This window comes from Prinia subflava, chromosome 15 (genome assembly GCF_021018805.1).
Source record: "Prinia subflava isolate CZ2003 ecotype Zambia chromosome 15, Cam_Psub_1.2, whole genome shotgun sequence".
NCBI classification, from domain to species: domain Eukaryota; kingdom Metazoa; phylum Chordata; class Aves; order Passeriformes; family Cisticolidae; genus Prinia; species Prinia subflava.
In genome coordinates, this window is record NC_086261.1 from 15263594 (window position 1) to 15283196 (window position 19603).

Here is a 19603-nt window from a genome sequence, read left to right on the forward strand (position 1 = left end):
AAAGGTTGGATGATTTCTGTCTTCTGTTGGATGACTTCTGTCTTAAACATACAGATACAGTTTTCTTGGATAAGCTGGATTTGACTGTAATTGATTTAGAAAAAGTAATTCTTCCTTTAAAATTCTTCCTTCTAACCTCTGTTTGAAAAATAATACTCCTTTCCCTTCTTTCCTTTTCCTACCAATGCCTTCCCTCTTTTCAGCAGCAAAACCAGTGTGAGGCAATTAAAAATGTGATTAATAATCACATAGTTTCACTGGATAATGACATGCATGTAACTGAATATAATGATCAAGTAATTGATGGGACTGTTAATTATGCTGACTTTCACTTGGCAGTGATTGTATTTTGAGACAAAATTTTGGAAGGAACAAGGTTAGATTTTGTTGGATGCAAACCTAGAAAAATGGTAGATTCCTTAGAAAAAAAGGAAGTTTTGGATAAAAGGTTCAGCTGGCACGTGATAAATTGTATCAACAAACTGTCATCTTCAGTGGCCCCTTATTAATGTGTATATGAGGCATATTAATTCTGAATGTAAACTCTGTCAACCAAGTGGTCTCTTTGAGGTTGAGACACATCACAAATCAATACCACAGGAAGCTGTGCCATGATGCTCTTTCCCAGATCTGAGGGGGGTTTTGGTGGCTTGGTCCATTGTGTTTAGGGAGTACTTGACTATACTGGTGAATATTTTTCTGCATTGCATGGTAAAAAATGTCTATGTGCAAAGAGTATTTGGGAAGAAGAGGAAGGGTTTTGTTATTTAGCACTGGATGGAAACAGCAACTCTGGTTGTGTCTCTAGAGGCTGCTTTACTGTACTGCATGTTGTGTTTTCAGATCAAACATCCAAAAACCCATGTCACGGTGCCTGCCTAGTCCTGGCAGATTGTAGTCTTCTAACCTTTATTTTTCTGTTTCATCTGCAGGTCTCCTGACCCGGGGAAGCTTTACAAATTTTTTTTGGCCAGTGTGGAATAAGAAGCCATGAGGCAAAGCCTAGGGTGGGAGGCAGGATGGCAGGTTTGTCCTGGGCCCTGCCTTGTGTGTTGTCAGGGAGACAAACAGATCAATGCATTAAGAGATCTTAAGAAGCCACGGACACCGCCCACTAAACATTTGGAACTGTCCTCTGTGTGAACATTTAAGAGCATGCGACTTTTGTGCAATCTACATTTTTTATGGATTTTGCTGGGTGTGAGGGTGCCTGCGTTCTGTGGACTGGCTGACTGTGGAGATGAAATCTCAGCTTGTGAAATGGAGTCAGCGTATATGTTGTAGTAATAACTTTGATGTGTTATATTGCCTAATGTCTTCTAGTGTCTTTTATTTTGTTTTCATGTTTATCCTGTGGGGTTACCTTCCTTCACTTTGGTTCTCTTCTTTTGATCTTGTTCCCTTATTCTTGCAGTACTGGATAGCAGCGCTTGTGTTCTCTGTTCTAACAGGGAGTTTTCCTTGGTGCACTGTCTTGTCCTACACCTCCTGCTATGTTTATAGGAGCTTTTCTTCAGCAGAATCCTGGGGGTTTTGTGTTAGCCTGCAGTTCTTACAGTGTGAGTTTGCTCCCTGCTAGAGACTGGCTGTGGTTGATGCTTTGTGACTTGATTCTACTATGAGACAGACTTCCTCTCTCCCCTTTCTTCAAGCACCTCTCTTGCACATTGCATCCTGCTCTTCTGTGGAAGTCTCCTGGTATCTCTTGAAAACGTTTGCTGGAGCATTTTACTATTACAAAGACCAGTGGAAATCAAGATAGAAAGTGAAACATTAGTTCTTCTCAGCAGGGAAAATGAGATTCTTTGGTTTAGACTAAATCAAGCTTCAGACTAAAGCTTTCCCTTCCTCTGATGCATTGTTCAGTCTAATTTAATGTTATTGCCTTGTTTTTGAGAGAATAATCTCATGGGGAAACCAGTTTTGTATAAAAAGAGAAATGGGCACAGGGATTGCATTTTTTCCCTCCCCGCCCTCCTGAAATGGCTGTGCTGGGAAGCAGCACATAAATTTTTGCATGAATTATTAGAGCAGAGAAGGTTATTAGCAACTAGGTCCACATAGCAGCCCACAGAACTCAGCGTTGCAGCTTGTTTTTGCTCTCACCTTTTGTACAGTTCAGGTACTGCCCATGGAGCCCATAGCATTCAGCATTTTATGTTCCAGCTGACCTAAATGGCCTTTCACTTGCATTGAATAGAGATCTGCATGTTTGAGTCTGAGCTATACCACTCCTGGCAGAGCTGAGGCAGCCACTGTCTGCCCTGGTTTATGCAAAACTTCCTTTGCTTCCTGTCAAATTGTTGCTTCTGCGTTTGGCTCAGCACTTGTTGGACATCTCTGGGCTTTATGGGGGTGAGAGCTCTTGCTCTCCCATGACAATCTCTCTGCTCCTGCTTAAGACATCTGTGAAGATTCCCTGTTATGAGTTGGAGGTTGCTTTCGTTACAGGAGTGTGTTGCTGTCAGCATCACTTTAGAGTACCCGTGACACAAATATTTTGAAGATTAAAAAGCAGTTTCTTCTTTTCCTGCGCTGTACACATGGACTTCATACTGGCCTGGAGCCATCTTCAGGTCAGCACCTTGTATGCCAGATCTCAGCTTACTCCTGGGGTTATTTCTGTAGCCAAGAAGCAAGGATTTCCATGTAAATCAAGTCTTCCTTCAGGGAGGAAACTCCTTTCTCTTGTTACCTGTTTTGCTTTCACAAAAAGGAACCTCAGTTTGCTGCATTGACTTCCACTCTCCTTACCGTGGATGAGACCAGCTGATGCTGCCATGAACTTTTTTGGTGGGTTCTGTAGTGAATGTTGTTAATTCTAGAGGTTGTTAATGCCTCCAGAAGAAGCACCTACACCTTCATCTCCTGTATGTATCTTGGTTTTTTTAGAGCTGGTAATGTTTGACTCTTTGTCAAAGTGTCCAAAATGCGCTGTATAGCCAAAACTGATTTACAAAATCCTGAAGTTCTGTCTGTGGCATCCTACCCAATACCTGGAGTTGTATCCCATAAAGACTCCAGACATTCCATGTAATGTAAGGTGCAGTTCCAGGCTGTAACACATCCAATCTGTCACTAAGGTCAGATGGCTTCAGGCTGCCCTGCTTACAGAAATCTGCTCGTGGGTACTGCTCATCCATCTCTGCTGAGAAGCAAGCAAGTGTTGTGGGATAGGAAATGTAAGGTGATATCATTAGCTGGGGGCTGATGAATCTCTTGCATTTTCCCACAAGGAAGGAGGCAGGGTAGATTATCCATCTTGAAGCATCTGGGGGAAGACTGAGTTCTTGCTCACTGATGATGTGACAGATGATGTTTTGTCTCATTAAGAAGCTTCTTATTTATGTTGATTAACCCTATAAAAATGGATTTTGTCTTTCCAGTGTTTTCAGAGTGTCACTTCAGTTTACAGTTTTCAGTGTTGACTGATTAAAAAAAAATGAAGTGGGTGTCAAAGAGAAGAGCAGAATAAAATGCTTTTGTCACTTGAAGAAGTGTTAAGAGAAATATATGAAAGCAAAATCCATTTGCTGGATTTATGTGTTTGGAATTGTTTAAATGCCAAGTTTTCTGTACAATGTTTTTGTAATTAAACTTTGGAGCTCCTTGGTTTTTAAGAAGTTGATATGCTTGTTTGACACTGCTTCATTAAAATTGTTCAACGTTGAATCCATTCTGATTCAATTTTAACTGTGTTTTCATGAAAGAACTACTGCTACATTGATCTCTTGTCTGGGATTTTGGCAACTCCACATTAACCTTTGAATGGAAATGTGCCTCTTCCACCTCTCCATCTTAAGTGTCTTCCTCTGAAAAAGCTAAAGGAATTTAGGTTATTACTTACAGTGGTGAAAGCTTCAGAGCCTTTAATTGTTGCTAATGGTTGTCAGGGCTGTTCCTCAACTTGATTAACTTTAAAAATGACATATTTCTCACTCAACCCTTTTTTTGCATCCTTGTCTTCCTTCATCCTCCCTCCCACCATCATAGTGATTTCCCACCATAGTGATTTTCTTTAAGACCCTATCATAACTATTGTTCCCCACTTGATTTTCATTTCCCCTACTAGATTCTTCTCCTCTCTTTACCCACCTGCTGGCTGAGAATGGAGCAAACTGTAGCCTCATGACATTTGTACTTGGTTGTGCTCTGTGGAGGAGTTTGAATGACTTCTGCCTCTGCTGGTGCTCTCACTGAGGTCACAGTGCTGTCAGCAGCCAGGGCTTTATGTTACTTTTGTGCTCACACCTCATTATTTTGGTTGCCAGATTAAGGCCTGGTCTGTCTATACCAATAGGCTTGGTACTGTCATCTTCCTGGGACAGAATATATTGAGATTTAGAATGCTTTGGAGACTTTAAAACAGTAATTGTGTAATGGTAAAGATACCAAAAGTAGAAGGAATGTGAGGAACACCAGCATAGGAGAATTAGCTGCCATGTGACCCTGGCTGGTTTGGAGCTGGAGACAGCAACAGCCAGACAGGTGCACACCCGGAGGAAAGAGTGAGAGCAAAACAGCAGTGAGTTCATAGCAAGAGAAAAACCTAATTCCTTTTAACCTGTGCTCCTGTTCGTGGCACCAGGAGCAGATGGTGGTAAATCATGCTCAATTTGAGACAATGTGGTGTAATACTTCCGCTGTTTGTTCCTGTTTGTTCCCCCGTTTACTCCTCAGCTGGGCAATTGGACTGATGATTAATTGTCATCTAAGGGAAGCTGGGGGGATCTGAGGCCTTTGGGCTCTTCAGAGGAAGAGATCACTTCCTCTTTGCTCAGGCAGGTTCCTGTTGATAATGTGGAATGTGGATTTATTTGGAATCTGAAATTGGGTCTTTTTAACCTTCTGCTTCATTTCAGCTGACTCCTTCAGGAGTACATTGATGCCTCTCCTTTACTTTTACCATAGAATCTTTCTGCTTGTGAACCATGAAGAGTTTTGCTCCTTCTTTCTCCTTCATTGCTGATAGTATTGAGGTTTTTTTAAACTTTAACTTTTTAATATATATTCATGATTTGCTTTCTTAATTGCAAAATCTCTGGATTTTGTATGAACTGTACCATTTTGGTTTGTGGTGAAGTATTCACATCCATTATGGCACAGCATTTATACAAACTGATTTATGGGTTTTATTAATTAACCTATAATTCTTATGCTGTGCAGGTTTGGGGGTTTCTGCTATTTACTGTGTAAACACTAATGGTTTGTGTGTCTGAAGATGTAGAAATGCAAGTTATTCTAAGATGGAATTGTAAGTGTATCTGCTGTCTCTTCCTTTTGATGAAATGGCTCCTCTCCTAAAGTTGTGAAATATTCTGTTTATTGAATGGTCGTGCATGCTCTGGAAGGCAAAAGGCATTCTCACTTTTCCCTAGAAATACGTCTGTGCATTGAAGTCCATGTGATCTTTTTGTTTATAAATTTGGATTCTAAAAACTTAATGAAAAAGAGTTCTGCCTGTATCCTTGGCTGCTAGATACCATCTGGTTTCCTTGATTTGAGTGGAACAGTGTTACATCCACTGAATACCTGACTGGCTGGAAATCACAGAGAGAGTTCTAGTTTTTGTTTTGAAGCAATAGCCCTGTGGGATTTCTCTTTCTATCTCATATCGGCAGTTCTAGTTTTATTAAATCTGTTCTAGTGTTAATCAAGAGAGAATTCCCTCATCTAATTTATTTGAAATACTGCTTAAGCCCGAGATACTTGCAGTGAAATCCCCAGTTGAAATTTGAGGCCTATCAATGTGTTATTTCAACCCCTCACCCTTCAAAATGGGTGTTAACAACTGTACCAGTATTTTAATTCTTCTCAGAGGAAGTTTCTTTTCCTCAGTAACACTTCAAATTCCTGTCTATGCTGGTTTTGTGTCCTGAATATAGGAGTAAGAGAAGTAAACTGGGCTGGGGGCAGATGAGCAGTGAGTTTATCAAAAGTGCAGGCCAGCAGGATGGCTGAGTGCAGGAGCTTTTTCCAGAAAAGCTCTGGAAAATGAATCTAACGCCTTTCCTGGAAGGGACCGTGGTGCTTTTGGGATGAATGCAGCAGAACACAGGCTGCACTCCCTGTGTTTAACAACTGCTTATGGAGAGTGTTGACATTGTCATCCAAAGATTTCAGTTCTCTTAAATTGCCTTTACCCAAGCAAAGCATCTGCTCCTGTAGAAGGAGTAATTGCTGTATAGGGGTGTGTGGCTTTCAGGCACATGTATGAACTCAAGGTGCAGGAGGAAGGGTTTCAATTTCCTTTTGCTTACTGGCATCAATGATGAGTGGCTCAGGCACATGTAAATGGGCAAAGACAAAATCTGTTTACAATTTTGTTTTCTCTTTTGTGATGAAGGTGGCAAGAATTGCCTTCTGTCTTGACCACATTAAAAATCTGTGAAGGGACTTTGTAGGATAAGGACAGAAGAAGAGGATACAAGAATAGAATTTGCCTTTATTCTCAGGGTTAATGTTCACTTACTGCCAGTACAGAAATGGTTGAATTTTCAGCCTCAGTGAGTTTGAATTGAGACCTGCAAATTTCATACATTCTTGAAGTGCTTTTGAGGAGGAACAGTAGCAAAGTGAAAATGTAATTCCAGCTGCACCCTCGTTTCAGGACTTCAGTTATGCAGTAAATGTGCATTTCCAGATATCTGAAATCTCTATCCACTTAACCAATTTCCTCCTGGGGGGAGCAGTGCCCTCTGATGATCCATCTTGGTATCTCGGAATGAGAATGCGAAAGCCTTGGCAGTGAGGACTGGAGCCAGAGCTTCTGCATGTGAAAATTTGTTAGTTCTCTGGTTTGGTTCAAGGCAGATGGCAGTTTCTTAGGGTTTTGGTATCTGTTTTTTTTTTTTTAATAGATTCGTATCTTTGTTTCATGCAGCTACATTATTCTTTTCCTACCACTCTTTGAGAGCTGGTCAGGGTGGAAGTGGTTCAGCAAGTATTCCTGTGTTACAAGGAGAGCAGCACAGAAAACATGACCTGAGTTAGCTTATCTTCGAGGTCATCGTTCTGACAGCAACGAGTGGCTGTGATAAAGATTTCTGCTTGGCTAAAGCTGTGTCTGTGTGCTGGCAAAATCAGCACGGCTGACTTGGAGCTAGCAGGAGCTGTGAATGCATAAATCCATGGAATGGAAGCTTTGCAGCTGTTGGTATTTACACAGAACTGTGTCTTTGCAGAGCTGGTTTTTGTTCTGGAAGCTTGCAGCAGCTTCACACTTCATCAGCCCCAGCAGCTCTCAGGTGTACAGCAAGGTGGGAGCTGCTTCTCTGTGGTCTGGCAGGAGCACCCCTGCCCAACCCTGAGCTTCACTAGTGCATCAAAATACTAAAAAACTACACAGCTTTTGCTTGTTGTAGAAAGTTTTCTGTATTTTGTGAACTGGCTGAGCTCCTGTAGAATCTGGCAAGCACTAGAGGTTTTGGGCAGTGAGCAAGAGGATCAGAGGAGAGGAAGAGAAGCAGGAGCTCCTTTCTGGAGGTACCCTGCTTGCATTTTGGCTCCCAGTTTCACGAAACTGCACACTGAATTGATGTGGGAGCACAGACTGTAGAGAATTATCTCCTTTTCAGCACCTAGGGCTGTCAGTAAATACATGACAGTCAAAATAGAACTCCTGGCTTCGTGCTGTTGCCGTTATCTGTATGCTTTCCTGTCCTGCCTTTCCCTCCCTTGCTCTCTTCCTTTGTGCTGAGCTGTTTCAGCTTAAAACCAGCTAAAATTGACTTAGGTGGCTCCACTAAGAAAGATTTTTCTTATAAAGTCTTTCTTATGAATGTCACTAGAATGTCACTATCCAGTGGATTTAGAAGGGGCTCGTAAGTACTTCAATTGAAGTATTTAGAAAAGGCAAAATTATGGAAATAAGTATTTAAAATTATGTTGTCTTTTGAGAAACGGGGGCAACAAATCAACTCAGCAACAGTGCTCTTCTCTCTGATACCAGTTTCTAAGGCAGACACTGACAAAACAAACTGAAGGGATAAAATGAAGGTTTTTTTAATCTGGGGGAGGGGGATGAGGGGCAAGATCACATTACTGATAAAAGAAAATATGTAAAATAACAAATTCCAGACTTTCTCCCTTGGGGTGTGTGTTCAACTGTAGAAAGAATGTTTATGGAAGAATACATTGTGCTGTTTAAGCATGCTTCAAAGAACAAATCCTTTCTTACCTTGTAGAAATTCATCTCAGCTTTTTCTGTTTTACTTTCTTTCAGACCATAAGTCAGTAGAAGTGATGTATGTTACCCATGGGCCAGTTTGCACAGGGGTAGCTTAATCTGGGCACGTCCTTACCTTGGACTGGAAGTCTGTTGTATTTAATGGGGTGTTAACTCGGTTTAGACCCTGGGATTTCTGCAGTAATTTTATTGCCTGCAAAAGGAGCAATTTGAAGCTAGATGAAGTGAAGGTATGCTCTGTACCATACCTGCTGAGCTTGGCTATGATGCCTGGACACACCTTATTCTGGTGTTTCTGTTTTCTTCATCACATCTCTTGCATGTATTTTCCTGGTAGTCCTGCTTTGAGCTGGAGGGTTATCTCCCCTCTTTGAGGAAACAGATCCATAGGCACTGCTTTTGGTCTGTTCCCAAGTCTGTGTCAAATGTTCTTGGCAGTTCAGGCAAGCATAAGAATAATGGATTCTGAAGTCAGATTTTACGAATGAGGCTGTTTGGTAGTTGAGTTCAGTTGATACTGCAGCAGAACCTAAAGTGAATTACAGTCCAAGACATTTATAATGTTAAAGGAATAGGTTCCTCTAATGCTGAAGCACTAACAGAACAAAGAGGAAAAATCAAAGACAAAGATAAAAAATCATCTTAAAGTGGACAAACTGCAGGAGGACAGACTTTTATAAAGACTTCTGTCGGGTGCGGCTGTTTGGTGAGGGAGGATGGTGTAGATCAGCACTGATGCCTCAGGACACAAAGCTCAATTGTTCAGTCCTCTTACACAGGTGGTCTTACAACTCCATTGTGATAAAAGCACAAACAGTTTCGTGAGCATGAAAAAGCATTGGGATGTTAAATTACTGGGCAGTATGTGTTTAGTGTGAATGAGAGACACGATGTCACTTGTGCCTGGTGTTTTGGAGAACAGACTGCAGTAACTTCATCAGAGTCTTCTGAAGCACAACTTTGGCCTGAACTAATATGAAATATCAGGTTGGTTTGTCTCAGTTCAGTTTGTTGTCATGTGCTTTTGACATATTTATGTAGTAGGAAACACTTCACAATTAGATCAACTGTTTTCTAAAGCCAAAGCTTCAGGGAAAAGTTTTTGGCCCGATAAAATTAATGAAAATTTAATTTTTGACTTTGCTGGAGCCAGGATTTTATCTGCAGTCTTCAGCAGTTATATATGTGGTTATGGATTATCAGTCCATATGGAAGCTGAAACTGTGTCTCCAGCTTTTCCTAGACTCATCCAGTGTCTGTAATCTTGCAGCTTCACAGAGGAATCTGCGTGGGGGTTCTAACTAAGGAAAATCCAAGAGGAGCTCCTGCAATGTATTACCAGGCTGACAAAGCATATATTTCTTCAGCTAAAATAGCAGTGCTCTTTCACGTATAATGGGGTCACTGTTTCTCTGCTGAGTTTCTCATGTTATTGATACTTACTAGCTGGGTTCCAATTTGATGATAAAATATCAGCACTTCAAAATCCTAGGAGTGAGAGGGCTTCACATCACCAAAATGTCAGTCTTGTCACTTAAAGAAACACTTCTGTTACTTTCTGTCACTGCTGCTGCTTTTTCTTTATGATAGGAAATGCCAGTTGGATTCCCAAGTTCTCCACTAGCAATTTCTCTGAATCCAGTATTTCACTACCATGGGCAAATGCTGTGGAGGTGTTCCCAGGGTGGGCTGGGAGGGCTGAGCCTGGATCCAGAGGATCTGGGTTTGTGTTCCAGGCGCTCTCTGTGTGACAGATTCTATTTCTGCTTCATGGTCCAGTCAACAAATTAACGAAAGATACTCGGTTCAGTGATGATGATGGTAAAAGAGCTGATGGAAACACAGTTCTTGGGCAGGGGGCTGCTTTTGGTCTGTGTCAGTTCTTCACTGTGCAAATGAGAAGAGTAAACATCAACCATTTAGACAGAGCTGCCTGAAAAAAGGGGCTGGGTCTTAGCCTGTGTGTTCAGGAACTACTTCTGTGACCTGAATAGGAATCTATAGACTTTATTCTGTTAATTTATCTACCTCCACTGATTGTTTTGGATATGATTACGAGGATTTGGGGTTGGAAATAGTAATTTCTTGTTGGCTTTTAAATTATTATTTAAAGTAAACTTGTGGTATCTTTTTTCTGTTTTAGCTGTACTGCCTGAAATAGTGCAAATCTTGCAGTTGAATCTTATTTTCATTATTCTTTCTCAAGCTCTGACCTTTAAGAACTCAAGTGGAACTGGTATCTATACAAGGAGGTGGCAAAGGTCTTGTGTAGCCTTCTGAAAACAGTGCTGTTCTGTTTGCATGGCAGAGTAGTCAGGAAGTGTATCAGGAAAGAAGAGTGGATAAGAGAAAATGAATGACATGACTGAGTGCAGTAGCCAGAAATAACCTCCTGCCTGGGCTTGATCACCTCGCCAGAAATTATCAATATAATGGAAGTGTGATTTTACACCATCTTTAAGCATAAGGGTGCAGTCTGCCTAGATATACATTTATGACAAAATTCCTAATTTTGGTGTGAATACATTAATATAAAAATCAGTGGCCATATAGTCTTACATAATTTAACTGTATCAGTTTAAAAGCTGTTTATTTAGCATACTAATGAGCCCTGTCTGGGTTTGATGTCTACCCACAAGACTGTGCATAATAAATAATAACCATTGCAAAAATTGTTTCTCAGGGTCCTAAATTCACCATCTCCACAATCTATATTTGCTCTTCATGGGCTACTTAATTTCTCCTGAATTTCAGTCTTGTTCCTCACTTGAGTCAGTGTGAAGTGTGTTTCTACTGGGGTTTTTTTTAAGATTTAGAACAAATGACAGGCTGACCCAAGGGGTTTGACTGGGGAGGGAAGAACACTGAGTGCTGCTTCAGCTAAAGAAATCATGTTTTATTAGCCCAGTCTGATGTTTGAAGAAGAGAACAGATCAGATGTGGGCTCCACTGGTAGATCTAGAGCTGGCTAGGTTGCTGCCCTAGAGGGAAAGGTTCCTGTCAACTCCAGATCTCTCAAGAGACATAATTTGCTGAGCTGGTGTGATGAGAAGGTTCACAGGTAGTGTCAGTCTGGATGGTTTATTAGTTTAAATGTCTGGTGTTGGGAGGTATGTTCTCAAGCAAAGGCTTCTAAATATAAAATAGTCGTGTGAAGTTTTCATCTTATGAATATTCACTTGTTGAATTTACATTTTGTTTTTCATCTCTGAGCTCCTAGAACAGGGCCTTTCACAGAGGACAGCCTTCCCATCTGGCTGAATAAACTGACAGAAAGGTTTTGCAAAAACAGTCCCTTGTTTAACATGTCCGTGCCCTCCAGCTAGTTTCTTTCAGAACACTTTAAAGACACAGCCATTGTCACATGCAAGCCTGGATAATCTAAACCTTGAGCAGAAGTTTGATCTGTGCACCCCTGAATACCTCGGCTGTAATTGGTGCAGGTGGAACTGATACAGTTTTGCCTCGAGAGACTAAAGCAGTCCAGAGGGGACTTTCTGGATTCAGAAAGTTCTTGGTGAAGTTGGGGGAGAGCAAACACGCCTGTCACACACCCGTGGGGCGTTTGGAGTGGCTGCCTGGGAGCTGCAGGGGTCAGCTGGGATGCAGGGCTTGCACCAGTGCTTGCAGAGGTACCTGTGCTTCACGACGCTCTGAGCCCATGGCTGTCACTGCTGTGCGCTGCCATCAGGAGAAAAGGAGTGACATACATAAATAATGCATTCCTCAACCCCTCCAATACCCCTGGGTGCTTGATTGCTTCTAGGCTGTGGGTTTTGTTGTTCTGTTCTCATTTACTTTCTTTTTTCAAGTACATATCAAGTTATTTCCTGATCCGGCTTTGTATGGTGGCTAATGGAACAAAATTGATGCAATTGCTCCAAAAAAGAGGCTTTTAGCTAGTAGGTTCTAATTAAAGGAACCCTTTTTCATTTTTCAGAGAAGAAAAAAAAATCCTTCCAAGGGTCCACTTTCTTTGTATCAGATGAATATATATGCAATAATTTCCCAGCCTGATGGAGACAGAAGTTGAAATATGCTTGGAGCAGTTCTACTCAACCGTATGTATGTGCTGGCATTACCTGGAGCTTATTTCTCCCACAAGGTGATATTTCTACCATGCTAATCTTGCTGCTTCCTGCTGTAGGCAGTATTAGGGAGAATGTGTCAGAAAATTTGTCAAAATGGCTTTTTCTCAGAAGATTCCATTTCAGTTATGCCCATGGGAACAAAAAAAAACCAACATAGGTTTAGTTGAAAATTCTATGGTTCTGTGGTTTGACCATGAGTTTTAGGGGGAGGTCCATATGCCCAACTGCAGAAGCTCCTGTATTTACAAATTCTACTTACAGGTTCTCCAGGGAGATGCTTTCTTTGATCCTGCCTGCTTCTTTCATGTGCTTGGTTGCTTAAACAAATGGAAGTGAGGAGATTTTCTCTGCTTCCAAGAATAAAACCCCAAACTCCACACTTAAAACATGATTAAAATTAAGCAATTAAATTTCACGTGTGTGGTAGGTTCTCAGTGGCCAAAGCTAAGTGGAACTGTGAAAGGGTGTAGTTAAACTGCCTTGATATGACATGGACTGCTCATTGTGCTGCCTGGATCTAATCTGGTGGTGGGGGAATTACCTTATCTCTAAACCTCATCTCCCTTCCAAATCCACCCTAATGTCAGACTGAGAAATCAGTGCTTAGGAGAACAAAGACACATCACAAATGCAGCTTCCATGCCAAGTGCCAGGAGCAGGGTTTTTTTTTTAATCTTCCTTCTGTATTAGTAAATCTTCTTAATCAGGCTTCCCAAGGTAAGTCATTGCCTGATCCTCAGCCATCCCCAGGAAGAAAGTGATGGAAAGAAGGAATTGCAGCTCTTACACAGTAGCCTCAAGACCTGATGAAAAGACATGGTGGGTAAGTGTGCAGGAGGCTCAGTACAGGGGAATCTCTGATTTTCTTCCCTCTATAACCGTGTGCTTCAGAACCACTTTTCATAATTCCCTTCCCTTACTGTCCTAGAGACCAAACAATCTCCTGCTCCCCAGTTGGAGCATTTAGGCTCTCTATTCATGGAGAACCATTCCCTATCACTCCCTACCGAGCCTGAAAATCCTTCCTGTCCAGCATTTGAAAAAGAAATCCTTTCTCTGTCTGTCCCATTCCTGCTGGCCCCCTGCACCTGAGCTGGCTGTATCTGAGAGGCTCGAAGCCTGTAAGTGATGCTGTTTCCCTCTGAGTCAGAGAGGCTTTTAAATCTGAGTGTAAAATGAGCCTCCTCCAGCAGTAAACAGCCGATCATACACCTCCTTTGAAGTTCCCATTTAAATAACCTCCAGGGCTTTGCTAATGCGGGAAGCCAGCAAGAGGAAGTAATTCCCTCCTTCTCCCCTCTCCAAAGCAGGGAAAATGAATTCCCTGGCAGAGGAGGGACACTGGTTTTCAGGGTACTGCAGAGGAGATGAACAGCTCTCGTTTGCTCCTTAGTTAGTGAGTCAGCACGTATTCATTCATGGGCACAATTTATTAACCTGTGAACACCACAGATGATGGTGTTATCACTGTCATAAAGTAATTTTAATTTGTTACATAATTTATACAGTAGCTGCTGCATCAGAGGGAAGCCTGTATCTGTCATGTGTCCAGGTCCTGGTGTGCTGCTGGGATGGGAAGAGGATCAGGGAAACAAAGAGGAGGGGTCCTGGCAGGACTGTGGCAGCTGACCTGGTTGCAGATGGTTTTCTTGCGGGTTCCCCATTCCCGTGGGTTGTTCCTGGTGTTGCTGCTTCATTTAAAGGTGGCTGTGTGTTTTCAGGCCTCCAGCTCTACATATGAGTTGATGCTTGGATTTTTCCTGAAGGTGGACAGACATAGCAGGAGCACAAGTGAGTTTGTGTGACATCTGGCAGCACTGGAGGGGTGTTCAGTGCTGTGGTGAATGGAGGGTGTCCTGTGCTAGATGGGATCCCGTGATGCTGGATGTCAGCATTTTATGTTTTTGAGATTATATTAGGGTCTTCTCCATGGACTGATGTCATGTGGCTGCCAAATGTGACAGTACAGTAAAATCTTCTGAGACCTTTGTAGCTACTGTGTGCTGCAATGATTTAATAGGAGAGCTTTCTAGAGAGACAGCAGCTTTGCCCCTTACTGCCCATAACGATTGGGAACTGAGGAACTGTGGTGAAGTAACTTTCCTACTTGCCTGGATATTGTTTGCCAGGTAGGGTAACCAGTCAGTACCTAAATGAGTTCATAATGAGTTATTCTTAAGTGATTTATTAAGTTAAGTGATTTATTAAATAGTAAAGTTTATTCAAATAATTAAATAGACTTTACTAGTGCACCATCTTAACTAGAGCATGCCCTAAAGGCATCTTAAGTCTGAAGCCAACCAAGCTGCCTGAGGTCAGCTCCTCCTGGGCTCAGAGGTGCAGTACTCATGGACCCCTGCATTTTCAGACTGCTCTTAAACAAATGTTTGGGGCTTATCTTCCACAAGGAGAAATAAGTGCTTGCCTGAACATGTTGTTAGTCAGTCCTTGGCCTGACTGAAAGTGTGGGGAGTTCCAAGGCAATTATACCTGTGCTAATCATAATTTGCTCCTTAATCTAGGAGTATCTGCCTCTATGTCCGTGTTTATGCAAGTTGCTGAACAGTTTGATTAGGTGCTTTGAATAAACCTTGTAATTATGCCACAGATACTCCTGATCCATTATGTTATTTTTATTCTATAAGTTATCACTGCCCATTGTTGTAGCACGGTAACACTTAGAGGCTGCTATTAGAGCTGAAGCTCAGGTGTGCTAAATATTGCACAGACGTACAGTCAGCTGCAATCTCTGTCCTGGAGGACTTGCAGCTTGGCTGTGCTATTGTGCATCAGCCCATTAGAGCACCCTGAGAGGCATTAGTGCCCCAAATAGTTCCATAGGTTCTGTAATGGAAATGGCCTCGCAGACCTTTTAACCTGTGAAGGCAGCAGTGTTCCTGAATTCAGCTTTGTCCGTGCTCTTCTGTCATTATCCGTGCTTGTTAGACTGAATTTTGGGAAATGATAGTTTCAAATGTGGTTGGAACTGGCCAATTCTGCTTTCTCAGTGAGTCCTCCTGAGGGTGGAAGAGTAGACCCAAGCCATCCTTTTTTCATGTCCTCAGCATGGGTTTCTGTTTTGTCAAAAGCATTAGAACATGAGCTGAATTCTTTCCCAGCTGTTTTGTACTCCACCAGATTTCCCTGACCTTGTGCCAATCAATGATGAATTATACAAGTCCCCATTGAAAACACTGCAGAAGCCAGAGCAATGCCAGCCTCACTGTGTAGTACATTAAGTCAAAATATTTTAAGCATAAGACTGATGGGTATGATTCTTCTATTTCAATCTGCTTCTTCAGATTAAAAAGCTGCTAAAAGCTTCAGCTTGTCTTGATGCATCTGCTGCTTCAGGACCAATGAATGGCATGTCCAGGACTGGAGGCTGTGGGTAGGAGGATGGTATTTTGTGATAAATGTACCTGATGGTGTTTTATGTTCACAAAGTTTTTTAAAAGCCTTCCACAGAAAATGATCAATCTGTTAGAGAGAATACTGAAAGATCATCTAGCATTCCTTTGACTGTGAGCAATAAATAATGTCTAAAAAGACCACAGACCTCTAACCTATGCAAAGTTACGTCACTTTTTGCTTATGTTTCCTTCTCGCCTTGCCCTCTGTGGTGCTGTTACTGTTAAACTGGCTATAACTGGGTGATATTATTTTGTAATATTTTATGTATTGGCTCTCTTACAAATTCTCTATACCCTTTTTACAGTTTAGTGGCTAAAAGATTAAATCTGCAAAGATTTATATGAAAAAAAACCCATAAACTAACAGATCATTGTTACTTTTCATTTGCTTTGCATTAAGTTTTCAGTGTCAAAGTTTCAGTGAGCCGGCTTCTGTGATGATGGGAACCAGTGGTGGTAGAGTTGATTGATTTGATTTTATTGATCTAAGGATATGAGGATTTCCTGAGTAAGCTGGAAGGTGGGAATCGTGCTCAGAGACATAGCTGGTGGAGCCAGTCTGTAAAACCTTTGAAATGATGAAAAGGCATAAATATCAGACTTCTTCCTGTTAGACTACTGTGATCTGTCACAGCTCCAGTGGCAGAAGGAGGAGAGGTGCAGAGGCTACAAAAGGCAGCTCATATTTCTGGAAGTGGCTGGTGGGATTTAGAACTGGTTTTAGCTCACATGAAATTTTGGGACTGAGGCCAAGCGCTATTTCCGTAATTTGAGGTTGACCCGTGGCTAGGATTAAGGGTTTGAATTCGATTTGCTTTAAATCTGAGGCTGAACTTGGTTGACACCTGCTGGTTGGGATTCTAGGAAATCAAAGGAAGCTTCATTGACTGACATGAAATTCTGTTTTCAAATACTGGTGAGAAATCAAATATTTTTCAAGCCATTTTCCAACTACAAAATGAGAACTCAAACTGGTGATGCTTAGGTCTGACCTCAGCACCCTCATTTCTCCTGTTTAAGAAGCTGGAGCTGGCAGAGAAGAGAAGAAAGACGTCTGGTGGCAAATAGACATTCAATTGGCTTAATACAGGGACTATTTTGCTGCAGTGTAACTGGAGCCTCTTATTAAGAATCTGATGGCACTTCTAAACAAGGAGAGCTGCTCCCTTGGTGGGGGCAATCTCCAATCATATGCCAACATTGCTTTTGACATATTTATGACTCCAATAAAATCTCCCATCTGGTATATTTTAAAATAAAATTGAAAATTTATCACTTTGCTTTAGTTGGTTTGTCGTTCTCCCTGAGAGAAGATAGCCAGGCTGAGATTATTGCATTGGCAGCCTGTCAGCTGAGGTTAGGCTGAGGTGTGATTTAAATTTCAATACTTTCCACATTACAGCTGTCTGGGGTAGGGAAATTACAAGGAGAAAAGCAGAGAGTCTGTTATTTTTATTCATTAGTCTCTCCTGATTTGTTTTGTTTTTCTTTTGGTTTGTTCTGCTTCCTGCATAGTGCACCTGGAGAAAAAGATCCTCCCCATTTTTCTGGGTTTCCACAACCTTTGCTTGGTCAGAGTTGTGTGGGAGGGACAAGGCAGACCCCAGGTTGTGTCTGTGTCTCTGTGGCTGTGCCTTGGGGCTGGGCTGTGATGGCAGGATAAAATCCTTCTCCATGTGGGGCACTGTGCAAGTTTATAGCACTTAGAGAGACTGCAACTTCTGGCCGAGCTAAGGGAGCAGTGCAGATTCCCATTTCCCTACAAAGGACCAAAGGAGAGATGTGGAAGGCATTTTGTTTCGCTTAGCATGGACAGCTGTATCTAAGCAAGCCTAGATTCCATCACAGCAGAGAGAAACGTGCATTTCTGGAAGCAGAAGCAAACATGCTGTGAGTGTGCCTTGCTGTTTCCACGCCTCTATGATGGGGTTTGGTCAGGTACTTTGAAACAATGTGCAATAGAAGAAATGAATCACCTGCCACAGGATTTCTTTGTGTGTCCATAGCTGGAGTAGGTGTGGAATGTGGAGCAGCTGAAGCTGAGTCTGGTGTTCAAGCTGCAAGCCAGAATCTTTCTCCCAGTGGGTCACTGGGACTTCCCATTTAGCCTGCAGTGGACAGAAACTGTGGAACAGGAGCGTTTTGTCTGTATGCAAACCTCTCTGAAGTGGAGGGCTGTCTGCAGGCCTCGGGCAGGCACCAGAGCTCTGTTCCTGCTTTTGATTTATGCTGGAGTCATGCCTGGCTGGCTGCTCTGGCATTGCCCACTGATGCGTTTGATTAGGTGCATTTGTTTCTGTTTAGGTACTCGATAGTCTGACTGTAAAATTATCAGAGGTCTTACCTGGACCTTAAAAGAGAGTAAAATGCCTTTATCCTGCAGCTCCAGCAGTTGCTTTGTTGCTCAGGTTGTGACTGGTGCTGCAGTGGAACCAGTGGCTGCCCTCCACTGCAGGTGTAGGGGTAGTAAGGTAAGAGGGCATGGCTAATTGAGATGCCCATGTGAGGGCTGCAGTAGTTCACCCTCCATAAAACAAATTCTTGGGTCCCCTAGACAGGGGGAAAAATGGGAGAATTGCCAATGAATCTCCAAATGGATTTTGGCTGCAACAGGGCAGTGCAGACACAGTAGTTGATACAGTTCTCAGATGGCTCTGGGGACTTCCAGCAGCAGTGCAGGTGCTTCTGGAGAGGATTAAATTCTACACATGAACTGTAGGCATTGAGCCTGTGTGGGGCCAGCTGTGACCTCAGCCCCACTGCTCTGTGTGCTGTGCTCTGAACTGCAGGGTGAAATGCAGCCCCCAGTGGATTAGGTTAATTAACTGCAGCCTGCATTGGAGACTTAGGAATTATTTTCTCTGGAGCACACATACAACACTTACAAGCATGAGCTGGGTATTTGTGTAGTGTTTTCCTCATTTCTAAAGTGTGCGTTTTTGACTCTTTATTATGGGTAATAATAATAGGCTTTTGTTGTTCTGATACATATTTGTGCAGGTGAGTGTATGGTTAAGGATCTGCCTGTGTGCATTTGAGCACAACACAAGTTCTGGAGAAGTCTTCTGGGAATACTCTGTTTGTTTATGGTGGTGTGCTTTCTCCAGTGTACATTCTGTGCACATACAGTGCCTGTGTGTGGCATTTCATTTGATTGTTCTGTTTTCCTGTTTTCTGGGCTGAACAATTAAGGGTGGTTTTTTGAGTGCATCAGATGTATTATTTCCTTTCACAGCAATTGTGCATTTGCTAATGTCAGATTTATTCTAAATAGATACACAGGTGCAATTCTTCATTTGTTAGACATAAATCTTTGTTACATGGAATGAATGGATGTTTTGTCTGCATGTTCAGTGTGTATGTGCTCCCTTGGTACACATGCTCCTGTTGCCTATAGAAAAAGGTGCTTTGCACTGAAAATAATCTGTGCCTGCCTTATGTGCTGTAAATGTGTTTTTGTGAATGTGGGGGTTACAGTATGTGTGCAGGGTGTGCAGTAAATGTGTGGCTCTAAAAATCTGTGTGCTCAGTTTAATATTTGTGCCAGGTAAGCACGTTTCTCTGCATTTGCTGGCAGACTTACACAAGTGTTGAGTCTTCATATTGTTAAAATAACAGAATTGTCCACATATTTTCTAATTTTTTTAAAATGTCCTACAGCTTCCATGGTTTAAATTTCTAAATGTCTGTCCAAGTGATATATGCCAAAACATCAGGAAGGATATTTAAGCAGTTATGTCAGTAGAATGAAACAAAGTCATGACTTAACGCTTTTCTGATGCTATATAAAAGGGAAAATGGTGAAGAAGGGCCACAACTAAAATACAAAATGAACAAAATCAACCAAAATAAAGTCAGGCGGTTTGCTCTTAAACTGGAGACATCTACAGCAATAGAATTCACATGACTGT

The 19603-nt window shown here is 42.0% G+C and overlaps 1 protein-coding gene across 2 annotated transcripts in view; it reads left to right on the forward strand.

The window, feature by feature from the left end:
* Positions 1 to 5402, forward strand: part of HMG20A (high mobility group 20A) — a 40077-nt gene extending 34675 nt beyond the window's left edge. The window contains exon 10 of one of the 2 annotated variants that reach the window (XM_063412501.1): positions 933 to 5402. The gene's annotated coding sequence lies outside the window, so the exon portion shown is untranslated. The remainder of the gene's footprint in view (positions 1 to 932) is intronic. The other variant, XM_063412503.1, reaches the window with a different exon arrangement.
* The last annotated feature ends 14201 nt before the right edge of the window (positions 5403 to 19603 follow it).